At 34.4% G+C, this 15405-nt stretch overlaps 1 non-coding gene across 1 annotated transcript; it reads right to left on the reverse strand.

Moving 5' to 3' along the window:
- Positions 1 to 1803: 1803 nt before the first annotated feature.
- Positions 1804 to 1910, reverse strand: LOC139878986 (small nucleolar RNA R71). Its single transcript, XR_011769843.1, has one exon. It is a non-coding gene; the product is annotated as a small nucleolar RNA R71 (small nucleolar RNA).
- Between the last annotated feature and the right edge of the window lie 13495 nt (positions 1911 to 15405).

A 15405-nucleotide genomic window follows, 5' to 3' on the forward strand; every position in this document is an offset into this window, starting at 1 on the left:
TATTTTAAGAGTTATAAAACTAATAAGTAATATTTTTTTTATAAAACTAATAAGTTATATTTATATTTTATATAAATTAAACTAAAAAAAAGAAGTAATCGGGCCACTACACTGTAGCAGCCCAATTTCTAAACTGGATCCACAGTCCATGCGATCGCATGGATAGACCAAAGAACCCTCATCCGGTCGCATGAGGTGAAAAGACAGGTCAGTTTCCTAGTCTGTACGATTAGGGTTAGTTTTTTTATTAATAATAATTATTAATTAATTAGTTAATTAGGGTTTTGTTAAATAATAGTTTAATTTAGTTTTATTTTTAGTTTTAATTAGTATTATTAAGTTTAATAATTATTATTAATTAATACTTTTATAAAATAATAATATAAAAATAATATTTTTATAAAAATAAGTAATTTTATCATTTTTATATCTTTTTATAAATTGTATATTTTTAACGTTTAAATCGTAATTTGTAATTTATCGTTCGTAATTAGTTTTAAACATAGTTTTTGCCGTAGTTATTTTATATCTCTAGATTTTTAGGTTTTGCCATAAAATCCCTTAAGTACTTTTTCTTTAGATTAAGATTTAGACGCTTTAGAATATTACGACGTCGCTTATCGCTTTAATATTTAATAGATTTTAGTGCCTACTTAAGGTATTGCCGTTTTGGATATAGAATTCCTTTTAACCTTTAATACTTTTAGACGCAAGTTTTAATTTTTAGTTTTTAGACTTTTAAGTTTCGACGCTTTACTTTCTTATTAATATTTTTCTTTCGACCTTTTATTTTTCGACGTTTTTTGACGCACTCTTTTTATTTCTCATTTCTACGCTCTAGTTTTTAGGACGTAGACTTTTTATCTTCTTCAAATTTCAACGAAAAATTATTTTAAGCGGTTAAATTGATAGACATCCAAAATTTTCTGGTTCGTAGTAATAGTTGGATTTGTTAGTGGCGAGTTGTGGGCTTTCGATTTAAAGGGTCCTAGCTACTTGCTGCATCTATTAGCTATTCGAAACGTGGGCAAAATCAAAAAAGTCTATTAATTTGATAACTTTAATAATTTTTATCTTTATAACTAATAGGATATTCAGTGAATGCACCGAGCAAAACGTTCACCACCTTTCATACGTTCACCTCCTATAACTCGATCAAGACATCTAGCCAATATTGTCGCCGTTGATTTTTCTTTAGAATTATCATCAAGTCGACCAAGTACTCCAATTCAAATTTCCGATAATCCATTTTTTGAACCCAACTTCACAATTGAGAATCCGGAGGATATTCAAGGACAATTCAGAGATCCTGAACCACTAATCATTCCTCCTGAACCACAAATCATTCAACCAGAGATTGTCGAGGAAGAAACCATTAAATCAGAATCCTCTAGTGATTCAGATTCAACAGATTCAATCATGGAAAATCAGGAACCTCTAAGTATAGGAGATCGAATGAGAGCTACACGCACGGGCCAAGGTCATGCCATTACTCAACCAGACATTAATGCGCCATATTATGAAATCAAAGGACAAATCCTACACATGGTAACTAATCAATGCCAATTTAGTGGTACACCAAAAGAAGTTCCAAACGAACATCTTCGAACCTTTAATAGGATCTGTACTCTATTTAAAATCAGAGAAGTTGAGGATGAACAAATCTATCTCATGTTATTTCCCTGGACTTTAAAGGGAGAAGCCAAAGATTGGTTAGAATCGTTACCTGAAGGGGCGATTGATACATGGGATGTTTTAGTTGAAAAATTTCTTAAAAGATTCTTTCCGGCATCTAAAGCCGTGAGACTTCAAGGAGAAATTGTTACATTCACACAAAAGCCAAATGAAACGTTATATGAGGCGTGGACAAGATTAGGAAAATTGTTGAGAGGATGTCCTCAACACAGTTTAGCAAATATTCTACCAAGGATGCGATGTTGCTACAAGAAAAGACATCGACACAGCAGCTGGTGGTTCCATTATGAAGAAAATCGCAACCGAAGCTCACAAAATTATTGATAACACAGCCTCCCACTCAAATAAGTGGCATCAAGAAAAAGATATTTTTCGTTCATCTAAAGCAGCTAGAGCCGATTCTAGCCATGACTTCGATTCCATTTCCACATAGTTAGATGCTTTTGAGAGACGAATGGAAAAGATGACTAAAGATATTCACGCAATATTCGTTAGTTTTGAGCAGTGTGGAGGACCACATTTGACAAAAGATTGTCTCCGTATTGAACAAACAATGGAACAAAGAGAGAATGTTTCATACATGAACCAAAGGCCTGGAAATAATTATCAAGGTAATTATCAATCGCCAAGACCAAACTGCAATCAAAATCAGAACTATAACCGAAATGTTCCATACAACAACCAACAAGGTCCTAGCAATCAACAAGTATCTAACAATACTTACAATCAGCAAAGACCTATTTTTCCAAATAAACCACCACAAACCGATGATAAAAAGCCAAATTTAGAAGATATGATGTCGAAGCTAGTTGCATCTCAAACTCAATTTTTCACATCTCAGAAACAAACTAATGAACAAAATGCTCAAGCATTTAGAAATCAACAAGCTTCAATCCAAAATCTGGAACAAGAAGTAAGTAACCTAGCAAGGTTGATAGGTGAAAGAAAACCAGGGAGTCTACCTAGCGATACAAATGCTAACCCCCGGAATGAAACAGCTAAAGCTATTACCACAAGAAGTGGTATTACACTTAAATCACCTGAAATACCTGTAATTTCTGATGACTCTATTCCTACTACACAGGCACCACAGCCTGAGCAAGAGAAGGAATCAGAACCGGTAGTTGAAAAGTTAATGAAGATAACACAGTTAAGGTAAAGCCTTATGTTAAACCATACCAACCACCGCTTCCTTACCTGAGTAAAATGAGAAGAGAAAGACTTGAAGCCGAGCAATCTAAATTCTTGGATATGTTTAAACAAATAAATTAAATCTTCCTTTCATTGATGTGATTTTAGGAATGCCAAGATATGCTAAATTCCTGAAAGATTTAATCACAAATAGAAAGAAAATGAAAGAACTCTCGGCTGTTACTATGAATGTTAATTGTTCTGCGGTACTTTTGAATAAACTACCAGAAAAATTATCAGATCCAGGAAGTTTCACAATTCCATGTTTTCTGGGTAGTCTTAGTTCAATAGAAGCATTGGCAGACTTAGGTGCTAGTATAAATTTAATCCCATATTCATTATACACTAAACTAGACCTCGAAGAATTGAAACCAACACGAATAAGCATACAACTAGCTGATCGATCAATAAAATATTCTAGAGGGATAATGGAGAATATGCTAGTTAAAGTTGGTACTTTAGTATTTCCAGTAGACATTGTTATTCTGGACATGGAAGAAGATTCTCGAGTTCCTCTTATATTAGGAAGACCATTCTTAAACACAGCTAAAGCAAAAATAGACGTGTTTGGTAAGAAACTGACCCAAAGTATAGAGGACGAGAGTGTTACCTTTTCAGTTGATAGAGCCATGCAACAACCGCAATCTGCAGATGATACATGTTATTATATTCAAACTATAGATTCACATGCAGAATTGTTATAAGAATTTCTAGAATTACAAGTAACAGGAGAATGTTCTTAAGGAGAAGGAACTGAACCAATTGATGAAGCTGAAATGTTAGCTACACTTATGGCTAATGAATATGAACCAACAACAGAAGAACTTCAAATAATGAAAGAAGAAGACAGATATCGATACGAATCATCGATAGAAGAACCATCGATATTAGAGTTAAAGCCACTTCCAACCCATTTCGAATACGCTTATTTACATGGTGAATCTGAATTACCTGTAATAATCTCATCTTCTCTTATGGAAAATAAAAAATCTCAACTCATTTTTGTGCTAAAAGCTCATAAACCAGCTATTGCATGGAAGATTCATGACATTAAAGGTATAAGTCCTTCGTATTGCACACATAAAATCCTTATGGAAGAAAATCATAAAACATATGTGCAACACCAACGAAGACTAAATCCTAATATGTAAGATGTTGTTAAGAAAGAAATTATGAAACTGCTCGATGCTGGTTTAATTTATCCAATCTCTGATAGTCTATGGGTAAGCCCAGTTCAATGTGTACCTAAGAAGGGTGGCATGACTGTCATCACAAATGAAAAAAATGAGCTTATCCCTACTAGGACTATAACTGGATGGCGTGTCTGTATTGATTATAGAAAATTAAATGACGCCACCAGAAAAGATCACTTTCCCTTACCTTTCATTTGTAGTGACCCGAACTTTTCCATGTTTATATATATTAATTGAGATTGATATTTACATGACTAAATTTTTCCAACGTGTTAAGTAATCAAACTTGTTAAGACTTGATTAAATGAAATAAGTTTGATATAGACAATTGATCACCCAAGTTGACCGGCGATTCACGAACGTTACAAAATTGTGAAAACTACATGTTGTGGTATATATAGACATATATATGTGGTTGACATGAGATTATGATAAGTATCTCACTAAGTATATTAACAATGTGTGATATACATAAGAAATGAGATTACTAAGTTAAGAAACTCGAAATGATATATATAACGATTATCGTTATGATAACGTCTACTAAATACATATGTATCATAGTAAGATATTGATACACTATATTTAACATGATAAAATGATATCATTAAGTATGTTAATAATGAAATACATATGTAAAAACAAGACTACTAACTCAAGAATTACGAAACGAGACTTATATGTAACGATTATCGTTGTAACGATATTTTAATGTATGTATCATATTAAGAGATATTCATACATCATAATATCATGATAATATAATAATTTAACATCTCATTTGATATAATATACATTGGGTTAACAAAATTAATTGAGATCGTTAACTTAAAGGTTTCAAAACAACACTTACATGTAACGACTAACGAAGACTTAACGAATCCATTAGAATGTATATACATGTTGTGTTTTGATATGTATTCTTCCACTTTTAAAATACTTCAAGACACATATCAAAGTACTTCTACTTAACAAAAATGCTTACAATTACATCCTCGTTCAGTTTCATCAACAATTCTACTCGTATGCACCGGTATTCGTACTCGTACAGTACACAGCTTTTAGATGTATGTACTATTGGTATATACACTCCAATGATCAGCTCTTAGAAGCCCATGTGAGTCACCTAACACATGTGGAAACCATCATTTGGAAACTAGCATGAAATATCTCATAAAATTACAAAAGTATTAGTAATCATTCATGACTTATTTACATGAAAACAAAATTACATATCCTTTATATCTAATCCATATACCAACGACCAAAAACACCTATAAACACTTTCATTCTTCAATTTTCTTCATCTAATTGATCTCTCTCAAGTTCCATCTTCAAGTTCTAAGTGTTCTTCATAAATTTCATAAGTATAGTTTCATAAAAATCAAGAATACTTCCAAGTTTGCAAGTCTACTTCTAAACTTTCTAATCCATTCCAAGTAATCATCTAAGATCAAGGAAACTTTGTTATTTACAGTAGGTTATCTATCTAATTCAAGATCATATTTATATTCAAACTTTGATTCAATTTCTACAACTATAACAATCTTATTTCGAGTGAAAATCTTACTTGAACTGTTTTCGTGTCATGATTCTGCTTCAAGAACTTTCAAGCCATCCAAGGATCCTTTGAAGCTAGATCTATTTTTCTCATTTCCATTAGTTTTATCCAGAAAACTTGAGGTAGTAATAATGTTCATAACATCATTCGATTCATACATATAAAGCTATCTTATTCGATAGTTTAAACTTGTAATCACTAGAACATAGTTTAGTTAATTCTAAACTTGTTCACAAACAAAAGTTAATCCTTCTAACTTGACTTTTAAAATCAGCTAAACACATGTTCTATATCTATATGATATGCTAACTTAATGATTTAAAACCTTGAAACACGATGAACACTATAAAATCGGATATACGTCGTCGTAGTGAAACCGGGGGCTGTTTTGGTTTGGATAATTAAAAACTATGAAAAACTTTGATTTAAAAGTTGTTCTTCTGGGAAAATGATTTTTCATATGAACATGAAACTATATCCAAAAATCTTGGTAAAACTCAAAGTGAAAGTATGTTTTTCAAAATGGTCATCAAGATGTCGTTCTTTCGACGGAAATGACTACCTCTTTAGTAATTGACATGTAACTTAAATTTCTGACTATAAACCTATACTTTTTCTATTTGGATTCTTAAATTAGAGTTAAATATGAAACCATATCAATTTGATTCACTCAAAATGGATTTAAAATGAAGATGTTATGGGTAAAACAAGATTGGATATTTTTGATCTTTTTAGCTACGGGAAATGTTTAACAAATCTATACAAATCATATCCTAGCTAACTTATATTGTATTATACATTTATTCTAATATATTATGTAATCTTGGGATACCATAGACACGTATGCAAATGTTTTGACATATCATATCGACCCATGTATATATATTATTTGGAACAACCATAGAGACTCTATATGCAGTAATGTTAGAGTTAGCTATACAGGGTTGAGGTTGATTCCAAAAATATATATAATTTGAGTTGTGATCTAGCCTGAGACGTGTATACACTGGGTCGTGGATTGATTCAAGATAATATATATCGATTTATTTTTGTACATCTAACTGTGGACAACTAGTTGTAGGTTACTAACGAGGACAACTGACTTAATACACTCAAATCTTTAAAACATAATAAAAATGGTTGTAATTATATTTTGATCATACTTTGATATATATGTACATATTTGTATAGGTTCGTGAATCGATCCGTGGCCAAGTCTTATTTCTGAGGAAGGAAATATCTGTGAAAGTAAGTTATAGTCCCACTTTTAAAATCTAATATTTTTGGGATGAGAATACATGCAGGTTTTATAAATGATTTACAAAATAGACACAAGTACGTGAAACTACATTCTATGGTTGAATTATTGAAATCGAATATGCCCCTTTTTATTAAGTCTGGTAATTTAAGAATTAGGGAACAGACACCCTAATTGACGCGAATCCTAAAGATAGATCTATTGGGCCTAACAAACCCCATCCATAGTACCAGATGCTTTAGTACTTCGAAATTTATATCATATCCGAAGGGTGTCCCGGAATGATGGGGATATTCTTATATATGCATCTTGTGAATGTCGGTTACCAGGTGTTCACCATATGAATAATTTTTATCTCTATGTATGGGATGTGTATTGAAATATGAAATCTTGTGGTCTATTGTTACGATTTGATATATATAGGTTAAACCTATAACTCACCAACATTTTTTTTGACGTTTAGAGCATGTTTATTCTCAGGTGAATACTAAGAGCTTCCGCTGTTGCATACTAAAATAAGGACAAGATTTGGAGTCCATGTTTGTATGATATTGTGTAAAAACTGCATTCAAGAAACATATGTCGATGTAATATATTTCTATTGTAAACCATTATGTAATTGTCGTGTGTAAATAATATATTTTAGATTATCATTATTTGATAATCTACGTAATGTTTTTAAAACCTTTATTGATAAAATAAAGGTTATGGTTGTTTTAAAAATGAATGCAGTCTTTGAAAAACGTCTCATATAGAGGTCAAAACCTCGCAACGAAATCAATTAATATGGAACGTTTATAATCAATATGAACGGGACATTTCAATTGGTATCTGAGCGTTGGTCTTAGAGAACCAGAAAATTTGCATTAGTGTGTCTTATCGAGTTTGTTAGGATGCATTAGTGAGTCTGGACTTCGACCGTGTTTTCTTTAAAAATGATTGCTTAACATTTTTGTTGGAAACTCTATATTATTAACATGTAAATATTATGTGATATATTAATCTCTTAACATGTTTGATATTGTGTCATAGATGTCTACCTCTAGCACAAATCCCATTGACTCACCTAATAATAACGAAGAGTCGAATATATATTGGCAAGATTCACAAGTTCCCGAAGAACCGGAAGAAGAGGAAACGGAACCGGAAGAAGAGGAACCGGAAGAAGAAGAGGTTTCGGAGGGGGGAATAGTAGGAACCACAGAAAACCGGTCAAATAAAAGAAAATCCTCAACCAATGGACCAAAGTTAATAATGGTCAATGGTGTTTCCGCTAAGGAAGCAAGATATTGGGAAAATTACCAAATTTCTGATGAATTGGATCCTGATGAGGATTCCGATGATGTTATAGAAATTACCCCGACCCAATTTAATGAGGCAAAAGAAAATAATAAGGGAAAAGGCATCAAAATAGAGAAATCTGATTCCGACCCCGATGAACTTTATAGAAATTACCACCAGGTTTTTTTAAACCAATGTGGAAAACGACGACTCGTATTAGAGGAACATCATATATCCCTAGAAGATTAGGAAAAAGAACCAAGTCCGAAGAAGAAGAAACCAGTGATTCAGATTAGAGGGGTGTGAGCATGTTGTGTAATAAATGTATTGTAGTGTGCTTGTACTTTTATGTTCTATGTAAAAATTGCTTGTATTGTTTGTTATTACGAATCTAATCCTTGTCTATTTTACAGTATAAAAACAAAATGGACGTTAAGGGTAGACAACCGAATATTTTAGAAGACCTATCAGAGGATATGATTGAGGAAATCTTGTCTAGAGTCGGTCAGAATTCATCAGCACATTTAGTTATGGCGAAATTAACTTGTCAAACATTTGAAAGACTTTCCAGAAATGCCTTAGTTTATAAAAGGCTTTCCTATGATAGGTGGGGTATATCACATTGGGGAGACTTTAAGTTATGCCGTGTTTTCTTTAAAACGTTAAATGCGGGGAACCCAAATGCAATTTTATGCTACGGGTTAAGAACCTATTTTGACTCAACATATCCCAACATTGGATTTCGTGAATTAGAAAGAGCTTCTAACATGCAACATAAAGAAGCATGTTATGCTTACGGGTTAGTGATGTTCGTTTCTTACCAAAGTGAGAAAAAGAACATCAGATTGCAGCTTTTAATTAAAACTTTCCCACAAGTGACGAATTCAGTAGTTGGGGTGAGAAACATGGTTTTTAGATTATTACGGGGCTGTTGGACATTACGAAACCCTCGTCCTTTTGACGACATTACAACATGCTGCCTAGCCAATGGTCATAACGGTTATTTTCTACAAGACCAAGGATGGGAAGTCGTCTTAGTAAAACCAGAATGCATGACTTGTTTCTGGACTTACGAATTACGTGTCTTTATTTCCTTTGCTGAAAAACTTGCGTATTAACTGGATTTATCTTCAAAACTGTCCTGTATCATAGTGTACTATATTTCATGTTATATGTAATATAGCGAAGTTGTAAGTTTGAAGAATATTTGTATGTGATATATTATTATAATCAATTTTTCATATGGAATTGTAGTAGTTGAATTGTATATTAGCTACTAAGTATGAACTTAACGGGTAGGTAGTACCCGAATTTAAACTTATAAAATGCTAATATGAAGAAAAAGCTTTTATAAATGAGTTCATATTATGCTACGAGATACTATTGACTACTCTTAACATTCTGTATGATTAACTTGTTTCATTTGACTATTTTGAAGGAAATGGCACTGACTACTCGACACACCTTGAATATGAGCGAAGAGAAATTTCGTGCCTTTCTTGCTTCAAATATAGCCGCAGTACAGGCCGCGCTACATACCAATAATAACTCTGAATATAGCAATACAGCTAACGGCGCAAGAAATCGTGTAGGATGCTCCTACAAGGAATTCACTGCCTGTAAACCTTCAGAATTTGATGGGACCGAAGGACCAATCGGATTGAAACGGTGGACCGAGAAAGTTGAATCGGTGTTTGCCACAAGTAAGTGTGCTGAAGGAGACAAAGTGAAGTACGCTACGCATACCTTCACAGGTATTGCGTTAACATGGTGGAATACCTATCTAGAGCAAGTGGGACAAGATGCTGCTTACGCGCTACCGTGGTCAGCATTCAAGCATTTGATGAACGAGAAGTACCGTCCTAGAACCAAGGTCAATAAGCTCAAGTCAGAACTTAGAGGGTTACGAACACAGGGATTCGATATTACTTCGTACGAAAGACGATTCACAGAATTGTGCCTATTGTGTCCGATAGCGTTCGAAGATGAGGATGAGAAGATTGACGCGTTTGTGAATGGGTTACCGTAGAGAATCCAAGAAGATATAAGTTCACACGAGCCTGACTCCATACAAAAGGCATGTAGAATGGCTCACAAACTAGTGAACCAGATTGAGGGAAGAATTAAAGAACAGGCGGCCGAAGAGGCCAACGTGAAGCTAGTCAAAAGAAAGTGGGAGGAAAACGGTGATAAGAGTCACCAAAACAACAACTATCCCAATAATCGCAACATCAATCGCAACTACAACAAACGACACAATAACAACAACAACAACAACTACTACAACAATCATCTCAACAACGATAACAACCGCAACAACAACAACAACAACAACAATCAGAAGCAGCTATGCCAAAGGTGTGAAAAGTATCACTCGGGGTTCTGCAACAAATTTTGCAACAAGTGTAAAAGAAATGGTCATGGCGCGGCGAAGTGTGAGGTCTACGGACCAGGGTTTAACAGAATGAAAGGGACAAATGGTGTCGGAACGAGTAATGGCGGAGCAAGTAGTGTCGGAGCAAGTTATGCCTATGTAGTTTGTTATAAATGTGGAAAACCGGGCCACATTATTAAAAATTGCCCGAACCAGGAGAACACGAATGGACAAGGCCGCGGAAGAGTTTTCAATATTAATGCGGCAGAGGCACAGGAAGACCCGGAGCTTGTTACGGGTACGTTTCTTATTGACAATAAATCTGCTTACGTTTTATTTGATTCGGGTGCGGATAGAAGCTATATGAGTAGAGATTTTTGTGCTAAATTAAGTTGTCCATTGACGCCGTTGGATAGTAAATTTTTACTCGAATTAGCAAACGGTAAATTAATTTCAGCAGATTATATATGCCGAAATCGAGAAATTAAACTGGGTAGCGAAATATTTAAGATTGATTTGATACCAGTAGAGTTAGGGAGTTTTGATGTAATAGTTGGCATGGACTGGCTGAAGGAGATGAAAGCAGAGATCGTATGTTACAAAAATACAATTTGCGTTGTACGAGAGGAAGGAGAACCCTTAATGGTGTACGGAGAAAAGGGCAACACGAAGCTACATCTTATTAGTAATTTGAAGGCACAAAAAACTAATAAGAAAAGGTTGCTATGCTGTTCTAGCACACGCCGAAAAAGTACAAACTGAAGAAAAGAGCATCAATGATGTTCCCATCGCAAAAGAATTTCCCAATGTATTTTCGAAAGAATTACCGGGACTACCTCCACATCGATCTGTTGAATTTCAAATAGATCTTGTACCAGGAGCTGCACCAATAGCTCATGCTCCTTACAGACTCTCACTCAGCGAGATGAAAGAACTGCAAAGCCAACTACAAGAACTATTAGAACGTGGTTTCATTCGACCAAGCACATCACCATGGGGATCTCCTGTATTGTTTGTCAAGAAGAAGGATGGTACATTTAGGTTGTGTATTGACTACAGAGAGTTGAATAAACTTACCATCAAAAACCGTTATCCACTGCCGAGAATTGACGACTTATTTGATCAACTACAAGGCTCGTCGGTTTATTTGAAAATCGATTTACGTTCTGGATATCATCAAATGTGAGTAAAGGAGGATGATATTCCAAAAACTTCTTTTAGGACGCGTTATGGTCATTACGAGTTTATGGTTATGCCGTTTGAATTGACTAACGCACCAGCTGTGTTCATGGACCTTATGAACCGAGTGTGTGGGCCATATCTTGACAAGTTTGTCATTATTTTCATCGATGACATACTTATTTACTCAAAGAATGATCAAGAGCACGAAGAACATTTGAGAAAAGTGCTAGAAGTATTGAGGAAAGAAAAACTGCACGCTAAGTTTTCAAAGTGTGCATTTTGGTTGGAAGAAGTTCAATTCCTCGGTCACATAATGAACAAAGAAGGTATCCAGGTGGACCCGGCAAAGATCGAAACCGTTGAAAAGTGGGAAACCCTAAAAACTCCGAAGCATATACGTCAATTTTTAGGATTGGCTGGTTACTACAAAAGATTCATCCAAGATTTCTCCAAAATAGCAAAACTCTTGACTGCATTAACGCATAAAGGGAAGAAATTTGAATGGAAGGATGAACAAGAGAAGGCGTTTTAGTTATTGAAGAAAAAGCTAACTACGGCACCTATATTGTCATTGCCTGAAGGGAATGATGATTTTGTGATTTATTGTGACGCATCAAAGCAAAGTCTCGGTTGTGTATTAATGCAACGAACGAAGGTGATTGCTTATGCGTCTAGACAATTGAAGATTCACGAGCAAAATTATACAACTCACGATTTGGAATTGGGCGCTGTTGTTTTTGCATTAAAGACATGGAGGCATTATTTATATGGGGTCAAAAATATTATATATACCGACCACAAAAGTCTCCAACATATATTTAATCAGAAGCAACTGAATATGAGACAACGCAGGTGGATTTTGAGATTCGATACCACCTGGGGAAGGCGAATGTGGTAGCTGACGCTTTGAGTAGAAAGGACAGAGAACCTATACGGGTAAAAGCTATGAATATAATTATTCGTACTAACCTTACTACTCAAATAAAGGAGGCGCAACAGGGAGTTGTAAAAGAATGAAAGTTGAAGAATGAGATACCCAAAGGATCAGAGAAACATCTTAATATTCGGGAAGATGGAACCCGATATAGGGCTGATAGAATTTGGGTACCAAGGTTTGGAGATGTGAGAGAAATGGTACTTAAAGAAGCACATAAAACCAGATATTCAATACATCCCGGAGCGGGGAAGATGTATAAAGATCTCAAGAAACACTTTTGGTGGCCGGGTATGAAAGCCGATATTGCTAAATATGTAGGAGAATGTTTGACGTGTTCTAAGGTCAAAGCTGAACATTAGAAACCATCAGGTCTACTACAACAACCTGAAATCCCGGAATGGAAATGGGAAAATATTACCATGGATTTCATTACTAAATTGCCAAGGACTGCAAGTGGTTATGATACTTTTTAGGTAATAGTTGATCATCTCACCAAGTCAGCACACTTCCTGCCAATGAGAGAAGATGACAAAATGGAGAAGTTGGCGAGATTGTATTTGAAGGAGGTTGTCTCCAGACATGGAATACCTGTCTCTATTATCTCTGATATGGATGGTAGGTTTGTTTCAAGGTTCTGGTAGACGTTGCAATAAGTATTAGGGACTCGTCTAGACATGAGTACTGCCTATCATCCACAAACTAATGGGCAGAGCAAAATGACGATACAAACGCTTGAAGACATGCTACGAGCATGTGTTATTGATTTCGGAAAAAGTTGGGATCGACACCTACCGTTAGCAGAATTTTCCTACAACAACAGTTATCATTCTAGTATTGAGATGGCGCCGTTTGAGGCACTTTATGGTAGAAAGTGCAGGTCTCCAATTTGTTGGAATGAAGTGGGGGATAGACAGATTACGGGTCCGGAGATAATATAAGAAACTACCGAGAAAATCATTCAAAGTCGACAAAAGAGCTACGCGGACAGTAAAAGAAAAGATATAGAGTTTGAAATTAGAGAAATGGTCATGCTTAAGGTTTCACCTTGGAAAGGCGTTGTTCGATTTGGTAAACGGGGGAAACTAAATCCAAGGTACATTGGACCATTCAAGATTATAGATCGTGTCGGACCAGTAGCTTACCAACTGGAGCTACCTCAACAACTCGCGACTGTACATAACACTTTCCACGTCTCGAATTTGAAGAAATATTTTGCTAAAGAAGATCTCACTATTCCGTTGGACGAAATCCAAATCAATGAAAAACTTCAATTCATTGAAGAACCCGTTGAAATAATGGATCGTGAGGTTAAGAGACTTAAGCAAAACAAGATACCGATTGTTAAGGTTCGATGGAATGCTCGTAGGGGACCCGAGTTCACCTGGGAGCGTGAAGATCAGATGAAGAAGAAATACCCGCATCTATTTCCAGAAGATTCGTCAACACCTTCAACAGCTTAAAATTTCGGGATGAAATTTATTTAACGGGTAGGTACTGTAGTGACCCGAATTTTCCATGTTTATATATATTAATTGAGATTGATATTTACATGACTAAATGTTTCCAACGTGTTAAGCAATCAAACTTGTTAAGATTTGATTAAATGAAATAAGTTTCATATAGACAATTGATCACCCAAGTTGACCGGCGATTCACGAACGTTACAAAATTGTGAAAACTACATGTTGTGGTATATATAGACATATATATATGGTTGACATGAGATTATGATGAGTAAGTATCTCACTAAGTATATTAACAATGTGTGATATACATAAGAAATGAGATTACGAAGTTAAGAAACTCGAAATGATATATATAACGATTATCGTTATGATAACGTCTACTAAATACATATGTATCATATTAAGATATTGATACACTATATTTAACATGATAAAATGATATTTAAATATATCATTAAGTGTGTTAACAATGAACTACATATGTAAAAACAAGACTACTAACTCAAGAATTACGAAACGAGACTTATATGTAACGATTATCGTTGTAACGATATTTTAATGTATGTATCATATTAAGAGATATTCATACATCATAATATCATGATAATATAATAATTTAACATCTCATTTTATATAATAAACATTGGGTTAACAACATTAATTGAGATCGTTAACTTAAAGGTTTCAAAACAACACTTACATGTAACGACTAACGAAGACTTAACGAATCCATTAGAATGTATATACATGTTGTGTTTTGATATGTATTCTTAAACTTTTGAAAGACTTCAAGACACATATCAAAGTACTTCTACTTAACAAAAATGCTTACAATTACATCCTCGTTCAGTTTCATCAATAATTCTACTCGTATGCACCCGTATTCGTACTCATACAATACACTGCTTTTAGATGTATGTACTATTGGTATATACACTCCAATGATCAGCTCTTAGCATCCCATGTGAGTCACCTAACACATGTGGCAACCATCATTTGGCAACTAGCATGAAATATCTCATAAAATTACAAAAATATTAGTAATCATTCATGACTTATTTACATGAAAACAAAATTACATATCCTTTATATCTAATCCATATACCAACGACCAAAAACACCTACAAACACTTTCATTCTTCAATTTTCTTCATCTAATTGATCTCTCTCAAGTTCCATCTTCAAGTTCTAAGTGTTCTTCATAAATTCCATAAGTATAGTTTCATAAAAATCAAGAATACTTCCAAGTTTGCAAGTCTACTTCCAA

Source organism: Rutidosis leptorrhynchoides, chromosome 11 (assembly GCF_046630445.1).
Source record: "Rutidosis leptorrhynchoides isolate AG116_Rl617_1_P2 chromosome 11, CSIRO_AGI_Rlap_v1, whole genome shotgun sequence".
Classification (NCBI taxonomy): domain Eukaryota; kingdom Viridiplantae; phylum Streptophyta; class Magnoliopsida; order Asterales; family Asteraceae; genus Rutidosis; species Rutidosis leptorrhynchoides.